The sequence below is a fragment of the Bufo bufo genome, chromosome 3 (assembly GCF_905171765.1).
Source record: "Bufo bufo chromosome 3, aBufBuf1.1, whole genome shotgun sequence".
Taxonomy (NCBI): domain Eukaryota; kingdom Metazoa; phylum Chordata; class Amphibia; order Anura; family Bufonidae; genus Bufo; species Bufo bufo.
Window position 1 is genome coordinate 661,460,694 of NC_053391.1, and position 18,722 is coordinate 661,479,415.

The following is an 18,722-nucleotide window of genomic DNA, read 5'->3' on the forward strand; positions in this document are numbered from 1 at the left end:
CGATTGCTGATGGAATGACGGACAAGGAGTAGGAGGAGGAGCAGGAGCATCAGGGCCAGCAGATGATGGGAAGGACAGATAGCTCCCTTCGGCTGAGGTGGTGGAGCCTTAACTGACTGAAATCGGGTGCGTGCCACTGGGTGATGCAGCGGTTGCTGCGGCAGGCTGGACCACTACATCGGAGCCACAGTTCTCCCAGGCTACTTTATGGTGACGCTGCATATGTTGACGCAGGGCCGTGGTGCCAACATTGGCACCCTAGCCACGCTTCACCTTCTGCCCACAGATTTTACAAATGGCCATGTTCACCTCCTCCGGCGCTTAACAAAAACCTGCAACACCACCAAGTAGGTGATTTTTCCCCCAACACTCCGCACTGACTGCTACCGCCGCTGCCTCCGTGAACCCCTGCACCACTACTTTCCAGTAAGTTAGGCTCCTGCAAAGCGGGTGGTTTGGCTCCCGACCTCCCACTGCTGCAACCCTGCTGACTCCCGGCCACACTAGCGACTTGCTGGCTCCGCCGCTTCCCCACGGGCAAGCTGCCACCCTCTTCTCCCATTGATGATGAAGCCCCTAATTCACCAGGCTCCCAAGAGCGATCAGCTACATCATCATCGAGTACTGTCACTGATGTCCTCCTCAACCGTCTCTGGGTCAGGAGCCTGACCGCTCTCAACACCAGCTCCCACGCCACTTTCCTCATGACTACTTGCTCACCTACCGGAGGAAGCGGAGGATGTCTCATCCACATCTTGGCTGGCCAGTAGCTGCTGACTGTCCTCTAGTAGCTCGTCCTCGCTGTGTAGTGGAGATGAGCCCACAGCATATAATACTTCTCTGGCTGAGGGAACAGAAAAGGACAGAGGCAGGTTGAGGACAGGTGAGGGCACATGGCCATGCCAACTAAAACCCCTCTTGGCTGGGGGTGTCTGATGTCACTTGGGACAAAGTGGATGACCGAGTCAACCATTCAAGAACCGCTGGGTTGCTGGTCAAGACACGACCGCTAGCTAGATGACACTGGGAGCTCAGGCCTCTCGCTGCGACTCCTGCTGCCACGCCCCTTTACTCTGCTGCGACCTGTGCCTGGCCAGAAACATTTAGGCCTCTGCTACTCCCCTGTGCAGGGCCTGGCACTTCTCTGTCTGACATACTGTTAGATCAAATAAATAAATAAAAAGGAAATAAAAAAATAAAAATCTGTAATTTTCTCACTTCACCACACAATGGCTAATAAGCCCTTTTTCTTTTCCACTAATACACGCCAAAGAAGGCTTTAGAACATATAACTGCACCGCTAAACGGCAAATAATATATTTTTTTTTGCCACTAATACAAGCCAAAAAGGGCTTTAGAACATATAACTGCACCGCTAAAAGGCAAATACTTTTTTTTTGTGCCACTAATACAAGCCAAAAAGGGCTTTAGAACATACACTGCCTGTCCAAAAAAAATGGCCACCTGGATTTAACTAAGCAAATAGTTATGAGCCTCCTATTGGATAATTACTGCAAAGGCGATTATATTTCAGCTGGCAACCAGTTATTTTCTCATTCGAGGTTTTTATTGAATTTTAAGAGAAAACAATGACAGAAATGCGTAGTGAAATATACAATACTAAGCAATACGTTTAGGACAATCAGAATACAATATCAGCAGTTCAAACCACCAGGGGTGCAACCCCTAAAACAATAGGAACAGTGTATAGAAAATGAAGCAAAATATGTCAGGAAACATTAGAAATAACAGAAAAGAAACAAGAGGGAGAGAGGTGGGGAGGCAGGGTACAGACAAATGCACTTTCTACAGATAGGCATCCCGGAACTCGTCGGAAGTGCGGAACGTCTCCCAAGGGCTCCACGCCTTTGTGTAACGGGCAACGTCCAGCGGGGTGATACAGATTAGGTCCTCCATCCTCTGGTGGAGAGCAATTTCCTCGAACCACTCCTTCAGTAAGGGGGGGGGAGGTGATTTCCAATGATGGGGGATAACCGTTTTTGCAGCTTGAAGCATATATTTCAGAAGGTCGGCCTTATAAGCTGGTATAGTCAGGTCAAAGATGAACAACAAGAGGGATTCAGGAGTGTTAGGTATAGGAATTCCTGTCACTGTCCGTGTGATTTTGTGTACCGAGTCCCAGAAAGGACGCAGGGTGAGGCATTGCCACCAGACATGGATCATGGTGCCTTCCTCTGACAGACATCTCCAGCATCTATCGGATACAGACGGGAACCATTTATGTAAAAGAGAGGGCACCCTGTACCACCTGGAGAGGACCTTGTAGTTTGTTTCCTGCGCCTTTGTGGAAATCAGCGCCTTGTGGGTCAGGAAAAAGGCTCTCTTCCACTGAGAAGGGGTGATTGGACGCCTAAGGGCTCTTTCACACCTGCGTTCTTTTCTTCCGGCATAGAGTTCCGTCGTCGGGGCTCTATGCCGGAAGAATCCTGATCAGTTTTATCCTAATGCATTCTGAATGGAGAGAAATCCGTTCAGGATGCATCAGGATGTCTTCAGTTCCGGACCGGAACGTTTTTTGGCCGGAGAAAATACCGCAGCATGCTGCGCTTTTTGCTCCGGCCAAAAATCCTGAAGACTTGCCGCAAGGCCGGATCCGGAAATAATGCCCATTGAAAGGCATTGATCCGGATCCGGCCTTAAGCTAAACGTCGTTTCGGCGCATTGCCGGATCCGACGTTTAGCTTTTTCTGAATGGTTACCATGGCTGCCGGGACGCTAAAGTCCTGGCAGCCATGGTAAAGTGTAGTGGGGAGCGGGGGAGCAGCATACTTACCGTCCGTGCGGCTCCCGGGGCGCTCCAGAGTGACGTCAGGGCGCCCCACGCGCATGGATCACGTGATCGCATGGCACGTCATCCATGCGCATGGGGCGCTCTGACGTCATTCTGGAGTGCCCCGGGAGCCGCACGGACGGTAAGTATACCGCTCCCCCGCTCCTACTATGGCAACCAGGACTTTAATAGCGTCCTGGCTGCCATAGTAACACTGAAAGCATTTTGAAGACGGACCCGTCTTCAAATGCTTTCAGTTTACTTGCGTTTTTCCGGATCCGGCGTGTAATTCCGGCAAGTGGAGTACACGCCGGATCCGGACAACGCAAGTGTGAAAGAGGCCTAAGTCGCGTTCCCAGGCTTGGCAAAAGGGGGGAAGGTGGGAAGAGTGTTGCAGTATGAGCAGGTTATATATAGTGGAGATGTCCCTAAATACCGCCGATGGGGCTAAGCACATTTGTTCAAACGCAGTAAGGGCTCTAGACAGAACATGGGTTTTGCGCATGGATGAGTAGAAGTGTTGAAGTTGGAGGTACTCAAAAGTGTGTCTAGGGCGAGTAGCAGAAGGTTCTATTAGCTGATTAAGGGATTTTAAAGATGACCCGCTAAGGACGTGACAAAATCGGAGAGGGCGCAAGCCTGTGCCTGTCAGAAAGGGATGAGAGGAGCTTCCAGGCGGGAAGTCAGGGTGATCCCTGATTGGGGTTAGAGGACTCGTAGCATCAATGAGGGAAAGGCGGCTATGTATGGAGGCGAGTATTGCGAGGGTATGGTTGACCGTGAAAGAGGGGCTTGTGGCAGAGACGCTAGACGACCCGATCAACCAAGGAAGCGCCGAGAGCGAGGTAGGGGAGGAATCCCGTGCCATGTGGACCCATGTCTTAGTGGAGTCCACTCTCAGCAGATCTAGAAGTCTGGCATACGCCATGGAAAATTAATACAATCTACAGTCTGGCAGAACCACCCCCCCGACTCCTTGGACCTAGTCAGTATTTCATATTTTGTCCGTGGCCTGCCTGGGGCCCACACAAACCGCGTAAAGCATTGTTTCAACTGCAACCAGTAGGTCGACGGCAATCGGATAGGGATGGTCTGCAGGAGGTAGAGCAGCTTTGGCAGCAAGTTCATCTTCAGGATACTGACCTTGCCAAACCATGAGAAGTCGCGGCGATGCCAGGAGTCCAGATCCGCCTGGAACCACCGGAGAAGCAGAGAGAAGTTCATCTGAAAGAGCTGGGAGAGGTCCGCCGAGACTTTTATGCCCAGATACTTTATTCCCGCTGGCGGTCAGGTGAAAGGGAACGAGGATTTTTTAAGGGAGGAAACTAATTCCTGAGACAAGGAGACGTTCAGTGCCTCGGACTTGGACATATTTATTTTAAAGTTCGTCCATTCGCCGAAACCAGTGAGTTTGCGGAGTAAGGACGGGAGCGCAATACGTGGGTTGGTTATGTACAATAAAAGGTAATCCGCAAAGACTGCGCATTTATGCTCCACTCTACCTATCTTGACTCCAGCAATATCTAGATTTTCACGGATAGAAGCAAGGAGGTGCTCCATCACTACATATAGGATGGGGGATAGCGGGCAGCCTTGACGCGTGCCATTGCGGATGAGGAAGGGAGGGGAGTACGTGCCATTGATCTTAACGCGAGCAGAGGGTTGCTGGTATAGACTGAAGATTTTCACCATGAAGTCCGGGCGTATCCCCAATCCCGAAAGGGCAGTTCGAATCGCTTGCCAGGAAACTCGATCAAAGGCTTTTTCCGCGTCAAGGGATAAGATCATAAGGGGGGTGATGGTAGATTTCACGTGGTGGACGATGTCTAGTGTTCTGAGGGTATTATCACGGGCTTCCCTCCCAGGGGTAAAGCCTACCTGGTCAGGGTGTATCAAAAAGGGCAGGAACGTATTTAGTCTGTTGGCAAGCAGTTTAGCGAATAACTTAAGGTCCACATTCAGCAAAGAAATGGGACAATAGCTGGCGCAGAGGTGTGGGTCCTTGTCGGGCTTGGGGATGACTGCAATGTGGGCCATGGTAGATTGCGCCGGAAAAGGGCATCCAGAGGACACAGCATTGAAGACCTTCAACAGAAAGGGAGTGAGGGTAGCCGAAAAAGACTTATAGAAACTGGCGGTAAATCCGTCAGGACCTGGGCTCCTACCACCTGGTAAGGACTTGATCACGTCCTGTAACTCCGCTTCTGTGAACGGGGCCTCCAAGCTGGAGCTTTGTTCAGTAGACAATTTAGGGCCACGAGATAGTGAATCGGGGGTCAGGTCAACCTCCGCGTCATGGGGGCAAAGAAGCTTATACAATCGGGAGTAAAAATAGTGGAAGGAGGAGGCGATTTCCTCATTAGTGTGCACCATGTGGCCCGTTGGATTTTTGACAGCAGGGACATGGGAAGCGGCAATATGGCCTCTGAGAGCCCTCGCAAGCAGGCGTCCGCATTTATTGCCATACTCGTAAAATTTACTGCGACAGGTTTGGATCATCCGTTTGTAGGACGCTTCCAGAAGGCGTCGCGAGTCCTTGCGCGCGTTCTGAAGGTCGCAAAGGACGGACTGAGAAAGGGCTCGCTTATGAAGGAGCTCTAAAGATGCAACCTTCTGCAGAGCAGTCTTCAGAGTAATGGCCTTTTCCTTTTTAAGACAGGTGCCATGCTTGACGAGAATCCCACAGAGGACACATTTTAGGGCCTCCCATTGCATGGGGAGGGAGGTTGGGTCTGAGGCATGGTCAGAGAGAAAGTTGGCTACAGTGGTGTGGAGGTCCGCAGCACATACTGCATCTAGGAGAAGAGACTCATTTAACCGCCAGGTCCATTCGTTTCTAGCTGAGGAAGGGAGCGTCAGGGAACAGAAAACCAGGGCATGGTCAGACCAAAGGATATTGCCGATGGACGTAGAAACCAGCCACGAGAGGGCGGGTTGCTGGACAAGGATATAATCTATTCTGAGGAGTGACAACCAGGAGAAAGCGAGCCAGCTGCAAACCCTGGCCTAAAACAAGAGTAATAATAACCATGCCTGCTACCAAGAGGGTAAATGAGTGTTAGTTGTTCTAGAGCGCCTCACTAGCAATGTAACGGAAGTCTCAAACAAAGCGAACCGTCCGACTTCAGGAGCCCATATCCGCTGTGGATGGGGATCTGCCACCATAGGCTGGGGAGCGACGTTGCCTCCGTCCAGAGGGGGTCGGTAGGGTTGTTTTCAGCGACCTGGAGTTGACAGGCTGGACTGGGCGGGTGCGGCCCTGTTGCGATGGCGCTGGTTGGAGAATAGAAATCCAGGGGCCTAGACCAACCGTCGGGAGGTTCAGAAGGTGAAGAAACTCGGGAAAGGTCCTGCAGAAGCTGGAGAGTGGACCCGTCAAATGACAAAGGCGAGGACTGCCTAGCTTTATTCAGGATTTGTTCCTTGATCATGTAGAAATGGATTCTACAGATGACATCCCTTGGTTTAGAACCCTCCGGGTTGGGGGGTCTAAGGGCTCTATGCGCTCTATCTATTTCTATGTGAGAGCCCGGTGGACGACCCAGGACTTTGTTAAACAATCTGTCACGGGGTTCCGAAGGTGCACTCGGTCCCCCATTGCCCGCAGAACTGTTGCTTAGCCTTTGGAATGAGGTTCTGTGTTTGACCTCATTCCCAGGGCGGCTTTACTAGCTGGGTGGCTCCTTGCTCCTAAGTCTGCCTTGAGCGCCGAGCTGATCACTCGGTGCTCGACTGGTTGGTCTGTCGGTCATGTGACGCTGGCCACGTCACATGACCCTCACTCCCCACTATAAATACAGGCAGCCTGCTGGCTACAGGTTGCCTGTTAATTTCTAGGTTCCTGGTATTTGTTGGACTGCTGAATACTTACCTGATCCTGTTCCTTGACCATCCTTTTGCCTAATCCTCCTGTACTGCGCATCCGTCCTGGTATTGTGACCTCGGCTCCCACCTGACTACTCTCTTAGGACTCCTCTTGTACTTCTCTGCTCTCCTGGTATTTATGACCCCGGCTTCTCCTGACAATTCTCTGCTTGCTCCATTTTCTACTTTGCAGCTTTCCTGGTATTGACTCGGTCCGTTCACGTCCTGTTGTTTGTCTGTCTGTCATCCCTGCACTTACTCCAAGTTAGGGATTGCCGTCCAGTTGTCCCCTGTCATTAGGACTCGCGAGGCAAGTAGGCAGGGCCAGGGGTAAGGGTGGAGCGCAGTGGTCACTTCCCTTCCCCCTGTGTGTGTGTGTACGCGACCGTTACAGATTAACAGGCCCAATAACCACTGTATTATGAATCCTCTGGTGACCCTGACTGACTATGTCTCTAATCTGACGCAGATGGTGCAGGAGTTAGGGGAAAAACTCAGCTCTTTTGAGTTAGGGCAAGGCTCTTCCACTCCTCAGGCCTCCAGTCCGCATTTTGAGCCCCAGATTAAGCTCCCAGAAACCTTTTCTGGAGACCGGAAGAAGTTTCTCTCTTTTAAGGAGAGTTGTAAACTTTACTTCCGTTTGCGCCCCGTGTCCTCTGGCCCCGAGAGTCAACGCGTGGGCATTATCATTTGCCGATTACAGGGTGATCCCCAGGACTGGGCGTTCTCTTTACCTGCTGGCACCAGTTGTTTATATTCTGTGGAGGGGTTCTTTCAGGCCCTAGGTACCCTCTATGATGAACCAGACAGGGCTCTAGTAGCCGAGACGGCTCTAAAGGCACTGGTTCAGGGCAATTTACCAGCGGAGGATTATTGCACCCAATTCAGAAGGTGGTGTGTCCCCTCAGGATGGAACGAACCAGCCCTGAAGAGTCAGTTCAGGTCAGGTCTGTCTGATAAATTAAAGGATCTTCTGGTCAGTTATCAACTTCCAGAGACCTTAGAGGAGATGATGACCCTTGTTGTCCGACTTGACCGACGGGTTAGAGAGAGACGACAGGAACAACAGTTCTCTTCCCAGATGGTGGTCCAGCCAGAGGCCTATCCCAGAGACAATGCTGAGGTCTCCACCGAGGAACCCATGCAGGTTGGCATGACCCGAGGGAATCTTCGCCGCAGACGTGGAGAATGCTTTTACTGTGGAGATTCTGACCATAGGATCAACCAGTGTCCTAAGAAGGTCCTCTCTGTCAAGTCTCCTAAGGCAAGGCAACCTAAACACCAGGTACACCCTGAATTTTCTAAATGTAAGCTTTCGGTACCCATTACGATTTCTCTGGGAGTAGATAAATGGCGGCTAGCTTTATTGACTCTGAGTATGCTGTTAGATTGGGTATTCCTATGTTTGCCTTACCAACTCCTATCCATGTCATGGCTATTGATGCTACTCCTCTTATTGGTGGTACGGTGAGCTTATGTACCTCGGAGATTTCTCTAACCGTGGGTGTGTGCCACTCAGAGAGATGTTCGCTTCTAGTCCTGGAGAACCTACCTGCTGAGGTGGTACTAGGGTTGCCTTGGCTCCGACTACATAACCCCACTATAGATTGGTCCAATGGGGAGTTGGTGAGATGGGGGCCTAAGTGTGACTCGTGCCTGTCCGTGGTACAGGCTGGGGTCTCAGTAAAGTCTGATACTTTATCCTCTGTTGTTAGAGAATATTCTGATGTATTCTCATCACCAACGCCAGAGGTTCTACCCCCCCATAGACCTTATGATTGTACCATAGAGCTAGTAGAGGGGGCCAAGTTTCCTAAAGGACGAATTTATAATCTTTCTATGCCCGAACGCAAGGCCATGGAAGATTATATTAAGGAGAGCCTTGGTAAAGGGCATATTAGACCTTCTGTCTCTCCTATGGGGGCGGGGTTTTTCTTCGTTAAGAAAAAAGATGGTGGTCTTAGGCCATGTATCGATTACCGGAGATTAAATAAAATCACTGTCCAGAATAGATACTCCCTCCCATTGATTCCGGATTTATTTAACCAGGTCCTGGGGGCAACCTGGTTTTCCAAAATTGACCTGAAAGGGTCATACAATCTAATCCGAATCAAGGAGGGAGACGAATGGAAGACGGCGTTCAATACTCCGGTAGGACACTTTGAATATCAGGTGATGCCTTTTGGACTCAGCAATGCCCCAGCTGTGTTCCAAAACTTCATGAATGACATTCTTAGGGAATTCTTAGGTAAATTTGTTATTGTCTATCTTGACGACATTTTGATATTCTCTCCTGACTCCGAATCCCATGTGTCTCATGTTAGACAAGTATTAGAGGTGTTGCGGGAGAATCAGCTATCCGCTAAACAAGAGAAATGTGTCTTTGGTGTGCAGGAGATTCTGTTTCTAGGGCATGTTCTGACTCCTCACGCCTTCAAGATGGATCCTGGTAAGGTACTAGCAATTAAGGAATGGGTAAGACCTTCATCCTTAAAGGCCTTACAACGGTTCTTAGGTTTCGCCAATTACTATCGTAAATTTATTATGAATTTTTCCGTAATTGCTAAACCGTTGACCGACCTTACTAAGAAAGGGGCGGATTTGGAGAATTGGTCTACTGAGGCCATTTCTTAATTTGAAAAATTAAAAAAGGCATTCAGTAGCGCTCCCATTCTGATCCAGCCTGATCAGGAGAAACCTTTTATTGTGGAGGTGGATGCGTCCGAGGACGGCGCAGGAGCAGTCCTTTCACAAGGTCCTGCCAGCCTCACTAATCTGAGACGATGTGCCTTCTTCTCCAGGAAATTCTCTCCCACGGAGAGAAACTACGACATAGGGAATAGGGAGCTGCTGGCCATTAAATGGGCATTTGAGGAGTGGAGGCAGTTTCTGGAGGGGGCAAGGCATTGTGTAACTGTTGTCACTGACCATAAAAACCTTATGTTTCTCGAGTCTGCTAAGAGGTTGAATCCCCGTCAAGCCAGATGGGCTCTGTTTTTTACTCGTTTTGATTTTTCCATCACGTTCAGGCCGGGAAGTAAAAATGTGAAGGCGGACGCATTATCTCGGAGCTTCCAGGCTTTTCAACCTACTGAGGTACCACCTGAATCCATCCTACCAGCAAAAATCTTCTTAGCAGCTCTTACCCAGGATATCTCGGCTCGCATTAGGTCGGAACAACATCTGGCACCGGTATCCACCCCAACAGATAAGTTGTTTGTTCCCGTACAATTTCGTCTCCAGCTGTTGGGTGAGTGTCACGATTCTGCCTTTTGTGGACATCCGGGTGTTGAGGGCACTAAGGATCTGGTTTCTAGATCTTATTGGTGGCCCGCTATAACTAGGGATGTCAAGTCCTATGTGTCAGCCTGTGAGGTTTGTGCCAGGTCCAAGACACCTAGGACTCGCCCTGCTGGTAACCTACGACCCCTACCCATTCCCAGTAGACCCTGGTCCCATATCTCAATGGACTTTATAACTGACCTACCGCTGGCGGAGGGTAAGACTGTAGTGTGGGTAGTGGTGGATAGGTTTAGCAAGATGGTCCATTTCATTCCCCTGTCTAAACTCCCGAATGCCAAAACCCTGGCATCTATTTTTGTGAAAGAAATTGTTCGATTGCATGGTATCCCGGAAAATATTGTTTCGGACAGGGGTGTGCAGTTTGTGTCCAAATTCTGGAGAGCCTTCTGTCAAAGATGTAAAATTTCGTTGTCTTTTTCTTCCGCCTACCATCCTGAGAGTAATGGGCAGACTGAACGCCTTAATCAGTCTGTGGAACAATTCCTGAGGTTGTATGTTGCTGATGACCAGCAATTATGGGTCAAATTCCTTCCATTGGCTGAATTTGCTCTGAATAACCGTGTCAATTCTTCTGCTGGGGTCTCCCCTTTCTTTTGTAACCATGGTTTTCATCCCCGTTTTCATTCTGGGTCGTCCGTCTCCTCCTCTAACCCTGAAGCTGATAAACTCTCCTCCGAACTGTGCACAGTTTGGGCCCGGGTTCAATCGAACCTAGAAAAGGCTCAATGTTCTCAAAAACTCAAGGCCGATAGGAGACGTTCAAGGGGGGTAAACTTTCAGGTTGGGGATAAAGTATGGTTGTCCTCCAAGAATCTATCTCTCAAGGTAACTTCTAAAAAATTTGCTCCTCGTTTTATTGGACCATATAAGATCACGGAAGTGATTAACCCGGTATCTTTTAGGTTGGAGCTGCCTGAGTCATTCCACATTCATAATGTGTTCCATAAATCTCTGCTTAAAAAATATTTTGAACCGGTAGTAGCATCAAAAGCCTCGCCTCCGCCAGTTCTTGTTAATGATGCTGTCGAGTATGTGGTGTCTAAAATAGTGGATGTCAGGAAGGTGCGTAATTCCTTGCAGTACCTGATTCACTGGAAGGGGTATGGACCTGAAGAGAGATCTTGGGTACCTGCCAGGGAGGTTCATGCTCCTAGACTTGTTCGTAAATTTCATTTAGAACACCCTGAAAAGCCATCGCCTGAAGTCTTGGGTCCGGTGGCCCCTCGTAAAATGGGGGGTACTGTCACGGGGTTCCTGGTATTGACTCGGTCCGTTCACGTCCTGTTGTTTGTCTGTCTGTCATCCCTGCACTTACTCCAAGTTAGGGATTGCCGTCCAGTTGTCCCCTGTCATTAGGACTCGCGAGGCAAGTAGGCAGGGCCAGGGGTAAGGGTGGAGCGCAGTGGTCACTTCCCTTCCCCCTGTGTGTGTGTGTACGCGACCGTTACACAATCCAACTATGGTGCATAAAAGGTCAGTGGCCGTCACCGATTCTGGCAGGCCTCGAATCCGTATGTTGTTACGGCGATTGCGATTTTCAATGTCATCCAGGTGCTGATTTAAAGTATAGAGCTGGGCCTCGTGGGATTGGTTGGTGTCTTGGAGGGCCGAGACCGTGGCCGTTAGAGATGTGTGGTCTTGAGCGACAGAGTCAATTCTGGAGTCAATCACGGCTATCTCAGAGCCGACCTGCGAGAATTCACGCTTGCATTCCTGCAGTATGTTAGTGGCAAAGCTGGATAAATCTGCTTTGGTGGGCAGAGAGCAAATAAGAGTGCGCAAGTCTGCCATCGTTGGTGGCCTGGCTTCATCGCCAAACAGGTCAGCTGAGGCAGAAGGGACCCCTACATAGGGGGAAGTATATGTGAGGCCCGGCTTCTTAGGGGAAACCCCGGACGGTAGCTTGTGGGGCCCTTCCCAGGAGGATCCAGTGGACCAGTGTGGCGAGGCAGCCAGAGAGGGCCCAGGAGAATGGGAGGGAGGGCGGAAGGAGTCCAGCACAGCAGGAGCGCCTCCATTGTAGGGGCCTTCCCCAGGAGGGTGATGAGCACCTGCAGGAGCGACCAAAGGGCCCCTCTGGAGGGTGAAGTCGTCCATGCTGCCAGGAAAGGGCTGACTAGGCCAGAAAGGGCGGGCAAGGGGCTTCAGGGTGCAACTTTGTGGGGTGGTGGGGTCCCCAGCCCCTATTCCCTCGTTGCTAGGGTCCTGTGGGGAGCCCCCATGACTGACCTGCGAATCGGCTGTGTTCAGCGATGAGGCGGGCGCCTGCAGGTCCAGGTCAGGTGCGCACGCCAGGAGGGAGGAAGGCGGCGATGAGCGCGGCTCCAGGGAGGCCGGGGAGGTCCGATCCCGGGCCCGCGGCTCTGCAACTGCAGGTGAGGTGAAGGGCAGTGGGGGCACAGAGAGGGATCGGTGTAGGTGGAGCTGTGTAGTGGGGCTTCCCGGTGTGTCCGAATGAATCAGAGGCGGGCGCATGGTCCAAGCGCCCGCGCCATCTTGTGAGGCTGCATGGAGGCCTGTCGGTCCGGAACCCGGAGAGGAGACTTGCCGAGCAAAGAGAAGGGGTAAATCACCCTGTGAGGCTGCTAGGGGAGCCGATGGTTGGGCTCTACCACGTTTTCCCCATCTGGAGAGGCTGGGTGCAGATGGATTTCGCCAGGGATGCAGAGGAGCTCAGGGAGAGCATGTCTTCACTCTCTCATGGCTGGCCACGCCCCCCGGCAACCAGTTATTTAACCCCAACTGGTGTAATGAGTTGCTTCTCATTTCTTAAACAACCATGTGGAAAGACACATCTCGTGGTTGTGGAAAAGATGTTAGTCTGTTTGAGAAGGGTCAAATCATTGGCATGCATCAAGCAGAGAAAACATCTAAGGAGATTGCAGAAACTACTTAAATTGGGTTAAGAACTGTCCAACACATTATTAAAAACTAGAAGCATAGTGGGGACCCATCGTATTCGAGGAAGAAATGTGGCGGGAACAAAATCCTGAATGATCCTGATCGGCGATCACTTAAACGCTTGGTGAAATCAAATCGAAGAAAAACAACTGTAGAAATCAGGGCTATGTTTAATAGTGAAAGTAAGAGGATTTCCACATGCACACTGCGAAGGGAACTCAAGGGATTTGGACTGAACAGCTGTGTAGCCGTAAGAAAACCACTAATCAGTGAGGCAAACCAGAAAAAAAGGCTTCAATGTTCTAGGGAGCATAAAGATTGAACTCTGGAGCAATGGAAGAAGGTCATGTGGTCTGATGAGTCCAGATTTACCCTGCTCCAGAGTGATGGGCGCATCAGGGTAACAAGAAAGGCAGATGAAGTGATGCACTCATCATGCCTAGTGCCTACTGTACAAGCCTGTGGGGGCAGTGCTATGATCTGGGGTTGCTGCAGTTGGTCAGGTCTAGGTTCAGCAACAGTATGTGCTCCAAGAATGAGGTCAGCTGACTACCTGAACATACTGAATGACCAGGTTATTCCATCAATGGATTTTTTTTTCCCTGATGGCACGGGCATATTCCAAGATGACAATGCCAGGATTCATCAGGCTTAAATTGTGAAAGAGTGGTTCAGGGAGCATGAGACATCATTTTCACACATGGATTGGCCACCACAGAGTCCAGACCTTAACCCCATTGAGAATCTTTGGGATGTTGTGGAGAAGGCTTTGTGCAGCAGTCAGACTCTACCATCATCAATGCAAGATCTCGTGAAAAATGAATGCAACACTGGATAGAAATAAATCTTGTGACATTGCAGAAGCTTATGGAAACAATGCCACAGCGAATGCGAGCCGTAATCAAAGCTAAAGGCGGTCCAACGAAATATTAGAGTGTGTGACCTTTTTTTGGTGGCAACTTTTTTTTGGGACAGGCAGTGTATAACTGCACCGCTGAACGGAAAATAATATCTATTTTTGTGCCACTAATACACTCAAAAAAGGGCTTTAGAACATATAACTGCACCGCTGAACGGCAAATAATATATATTTTTTTGCCACTAAAACATGCCAAAAAGGGCTGTAATTTTCTCACCTCACCACACAACGGCTAATAAGCCCTTTTTTCCCACTAATACAAGCCAAAAAATGCTTTAGAACATATAACTGCACCGCACAAGGGCAAATAAGACGTAGAAATATTTCCTTGTAATAAACCCTGCTAATGGCTGTATCAAACAGCACTTGTACCCCAATAACAAGAACGGTTTGCTGGAATTACAGAGCTGTATAATGGCAATTTGGATCCGCAGTCAGTGCAGCAAGGTGTAATAGGATTGTTCCCATTACCCAGGCTGTAAACTCCCCTACTGAACCCTGTTCTGCTCCAATACTGTGGAATGATTCCTCCCTATCCTTTACCTGAACTTCTATATAGCAAAATAAAAGTTTTTGAATCTTTTCTACCACTGTCCCTAGCGCCTACTGACGTCTCTCCCTGCACTAAGTACACTGGAAAATGGCTGAATCCAAGATGGCTGAGGCTATTTATAGGGCTGTGACATCACAGGGCTCAGAGGCGGCTCTTCCATTAAGCCACTTAGGTCGCCGCCTAAAGCCTCGCGTTGGTGGGGGCCTCGCTCTGGCTCCCACCCGACACCGCCGCAAGTACAAATTGTACTTGCGGCGGTGTCGAGTGGGAGTGTCCAGTGCCCCGAATGTTAGTCCCCACCCCCCTTGTACTTGTCTGCTGATATGCTAGGCTGCTGTGCCGCACGGTCATAATTTCAGTCACTTCAGAGCGCAACCCCGTCCTGCGGCACGTTACAGGTCTCGCGGAATTACGCGCCGCAGGACGGGGTTGCGCTCTGAAGTGACTGAACTTATGCCTGCGCAGCAGCCTAGCAGATAAGCGGGCAAGTACAAGGTGGGGGGAAAATTACATAATATGAGGCAGTGTGTGGGCAAATCTGTGAGGCAGTGTGGGGGGCAAATTACTTAATGGGGGGCAGTGTGGTGAACAAATTACTTAATGGGGGGCAGTGTGGCGGACAAATTTCTTAATGGGGGCAGTGTGGGGGGTCAAATTACATAATGTGGGGCAGTGTGGGGTCAAATTACTTAATGGGGGGCAGTGTGGCGGACAAATTACTTAATGGGGTAGTGTGGGGGGTCAAATTACATATTGTGGGGCAGTGTGGGGTCAAATTACTTAATGGGGCAGTGTGGGGGCAAATTACTTAATTGGGGCAGTGTGGGGGCAAATTACATAATGAAGGCACTGTAGGGGGCAGTATTACTAATGAGAGCATTCTAGAAGGGAATTACTATTGGTGGGACTATGAGGAGTACTATTACTATGGGGAGGGCACTATTATTTCTTCAGGATAGTATTGGGGCCGGGACACAGCGAGCAGCAGGATAACACTGTGGGGACTCCAGGTTGGGGGATGATGATAGAAAAGTGAGGAAGCTAAGATGTCTGTGTGTCAGACTCTGCAGAGACGAGGCGGCTGAGAGAAGCGTCCCGATCGAATGGAGAAGATGATGACAGAGAAGATCTACATCAGAGGAGACGTCACCTGGAGGCTCTAGATGTGACAGGTATGTGCTGCTGTATAGCAAGTACAGCAAAATGCGGTGTGTGGGGGGAGGGTCGATTTAGAGAACTGGGCCAGTGTTAATGCAAAGTGTTAATATGCACTGTGAATATAAGCCCTGTACTGTGTTGTCACAGTGCATATTAACCCTTTACTGTGATGTCACTGCATATTAAAGGGGTACTCCGGGATAGGAAAATAAATCCCCTATTCAAAGGATAGGAGATAAGTGTCTGATCGGGGGATCCGGCCGATGGGATCCCCCACGATCTCCTGTATGGTACTCCGGATCTCCTTGTGCCCGGAGCGGTGGTTAACACTCCCTCTCCATGTATCTATGGGAGAGCCGCAGATACATAACTTGTGTATCTCCAAGTCTTCCATAGAGATACCTGGAGGGGGAGTGTTGACCACACCACCGCTCCGTGTGGTGGTTGACACAGCTTATTTCTTGAGGACTGAGCCGGGGCGCCGTACGGGAGATCACGAGCATCCCAACGATCTTCGTGGGGGTCTCATGTTCGAGTTTCACCTAAGGCCTCACAAAGTCTAGAGCCGTCTCTGACAGGGCTGATTTGGCTGCATGCATGGCATTATGGGTGATCCCTTGTTCCCAGAGTTCCTTGCTCCATGTTCTCACACGTGCAGCAGCCATTTTAGGAAAAAATGTGATTCGTTACAACGAAGTGTGAGGAAATTCTGATTCGGTGTGAATCTAATTTTTCCTGAAATTCTGATTGAATTCGACTTTGTCAACTTCGATTCGCTCATCTCTAGTGCACGCGCTAAGGTGACACATACTCGACCTTCTGGATCCCTACTTCCGTTGCCACAGACCATGGACTCACTTGTCTATGGATTTTATTACTGATCTGCCTAGTTCATCTGGAAAGACAGTTATTCTGGTGGTAATTGATAGTTTTAGTAAAATGGCGCACTTTATTGCATTACCGGGCCTACCTAATGCTAAAACACTTGCACAAGTGTTTGTTGACAACATTGTGAAACTTCATGGCATTCCCTCTGACATGGTCTCGGATCGTGGGACTCAGTTTGTGTCCAGATTCTGGAAGGCGTTCTGTTCTCGGCTGGGGGTATAACTGCCTTTTTCTTCTGCTTTTTATCCTCAGACAAATGGACAGACGGAGGGCACTAATCAGAGTCTGGAGACTTACTTAAGATGTTTTGTCTCTGAGAACCAGGAGGAGTGTTTTTTGTTTTTGGCAGAGTAGACAAGAGTCCACTGGTAAGTCGCCGTTTTTTGGGGCATATGGGTTTCACCCGCAATTTGGCACATTCTCTGGTTCAGATACTTCCGGTATCCCTGAGGAGGAATGTTTTTCATCATCATTGTCTTCTATATGGGGGAAAATTCTAAATAACTTGATGAATATGGGCAACAAGTATGAACATGTGGCTGACAAGAAACATATGAATGGTCTGGACCTAAGTGTGGGTGATTTTGTGTGGCTGTCCACAAGAAATATTAAGTTGAAGGTTCCTTCTTGGAAGTTGGGTCCAAGGTTTATTGGTCCATATAAGATCACTGCCATTATTAATCCTGTAGCTTTTCGTCTTGAACTTCCTCAGGCTCTGAAAATTAATGTACAATGTATGGAGAAGAAGGAACAAAGTATTTTCAATGTTGCAGCTTTATTTCAAGACTTCATAAGAAGGCGATGCACAAATCGGATCCAGGGGCGGACACACTGTGGCAAATAGTAGCGGCAACGGCCGTTTCGCGCGATGAGTTGCGCTTCTTCTGGCCGCTATATACGTTATAGCGCCGCGGATCAGTGACATTACTTAAAAACATGTGAGCCGGGGAAACAAATGCTCAAATGAATAGCAAGGGAATGTCTATGGAGGTACAATTTGAATATAATAATGTCAATTATGATGGATACACGAGTCACATTATGGCTAGGAATATGCGCAATAATTCTTAGAAAAACATGTGCTAGAGGCCCAATATATCAAGCCCGTGAGACAATGACAGAATGCCATTATAGGAACACTGACATGTCGTTCCTCTCGTTTAACCCTGCGGCTCCCATGGCCCCAGTGAGCATAATCCACCTTGCTTCCCTTTGCAGGAGCAGGCGATGCCTATCCCCCCCCTCTAGGGATGGGTCGGACATGCTCCAATCCTGCAAAGGAAAGACAACGCGAGTGGGCATCATGGGCGGTACGGATGTGCTCAATTAAACGTGGGCAGCCTCTGCCCGACCGTATGGAACCAACATGTTCACGGATCCGTTCAAATAGAGGGCGGATTGTTTTGCCAATGTAGAATCTTTTGCAGGGGCAAAAATCGATATATACAACATAAGGTGTACGACAATTGATAAAATCACGTACAACGTACTTAGTTCCTCCTATCTCTAACCCTTTGCTACAAGTATTGAGTGCACAAAAAGAACAGTGGCCACATCTGTAGTTACCTCTAGGTTTCTTCAGCCATGTCCCTTCCTGCGGTGTGCGGTATACGCTTTTGACTAGCTTATCTTTGAGGGTAGGGCACCTTCTAAATGTGACTAGGGATCGTTGGTTGGAACAGCTATTCAAAGAGGGATCCCCTTTCAATAGATCCCAATTCTCATTGATAGCCCGTTTAATTGCCACAGCGGCAGGGCTATACTTAAAAGAAAAAGCAAACCGGGGGGGTGTTGTGTTACTTATTTTTTGCATGAGTAGGGAATTACGATCCAGCCTGGCGGCCCTGCTAAGAGCTGCTGAGATGCTCCTCGATGGATAGCCCCAATCCAACAGCCTACTCTTAAGTTCGCCAGCCTGCTTGAGAAAACCAGCATCGGTGTCGTTGATCCTCCGTAGATGGACAAATTGTCCGTACGGGACAGCACGCTTCGCCGATGGCGGGTGGAAGCTGGTCTGGTGGAGGAGCGAATTGGTCGTGTATGGCACCTGGTGTGTATGGCACCATCTGTAACCGTAACGCACACATCCAGAAAATCGAGGGACCCACCACCAAAATTGATGGTGAATCTCATATTCATCTGGTTGTGCGTGTTGAGGTAATCAACAAAAGCATGGCAAGACGCTTCACTCCCCGACCAGACCAGAAAAATATCGTCCACATATCTCAAAAACAGGTGGATAGACTGCAGGAAGGGGTTATCCACGAGAAGACGTACGTCTCTTCAAATACCGCCAGGTTTGCAAATGTGCACGAGACCGGTGTGCCCATAGCGGTACCACTGGC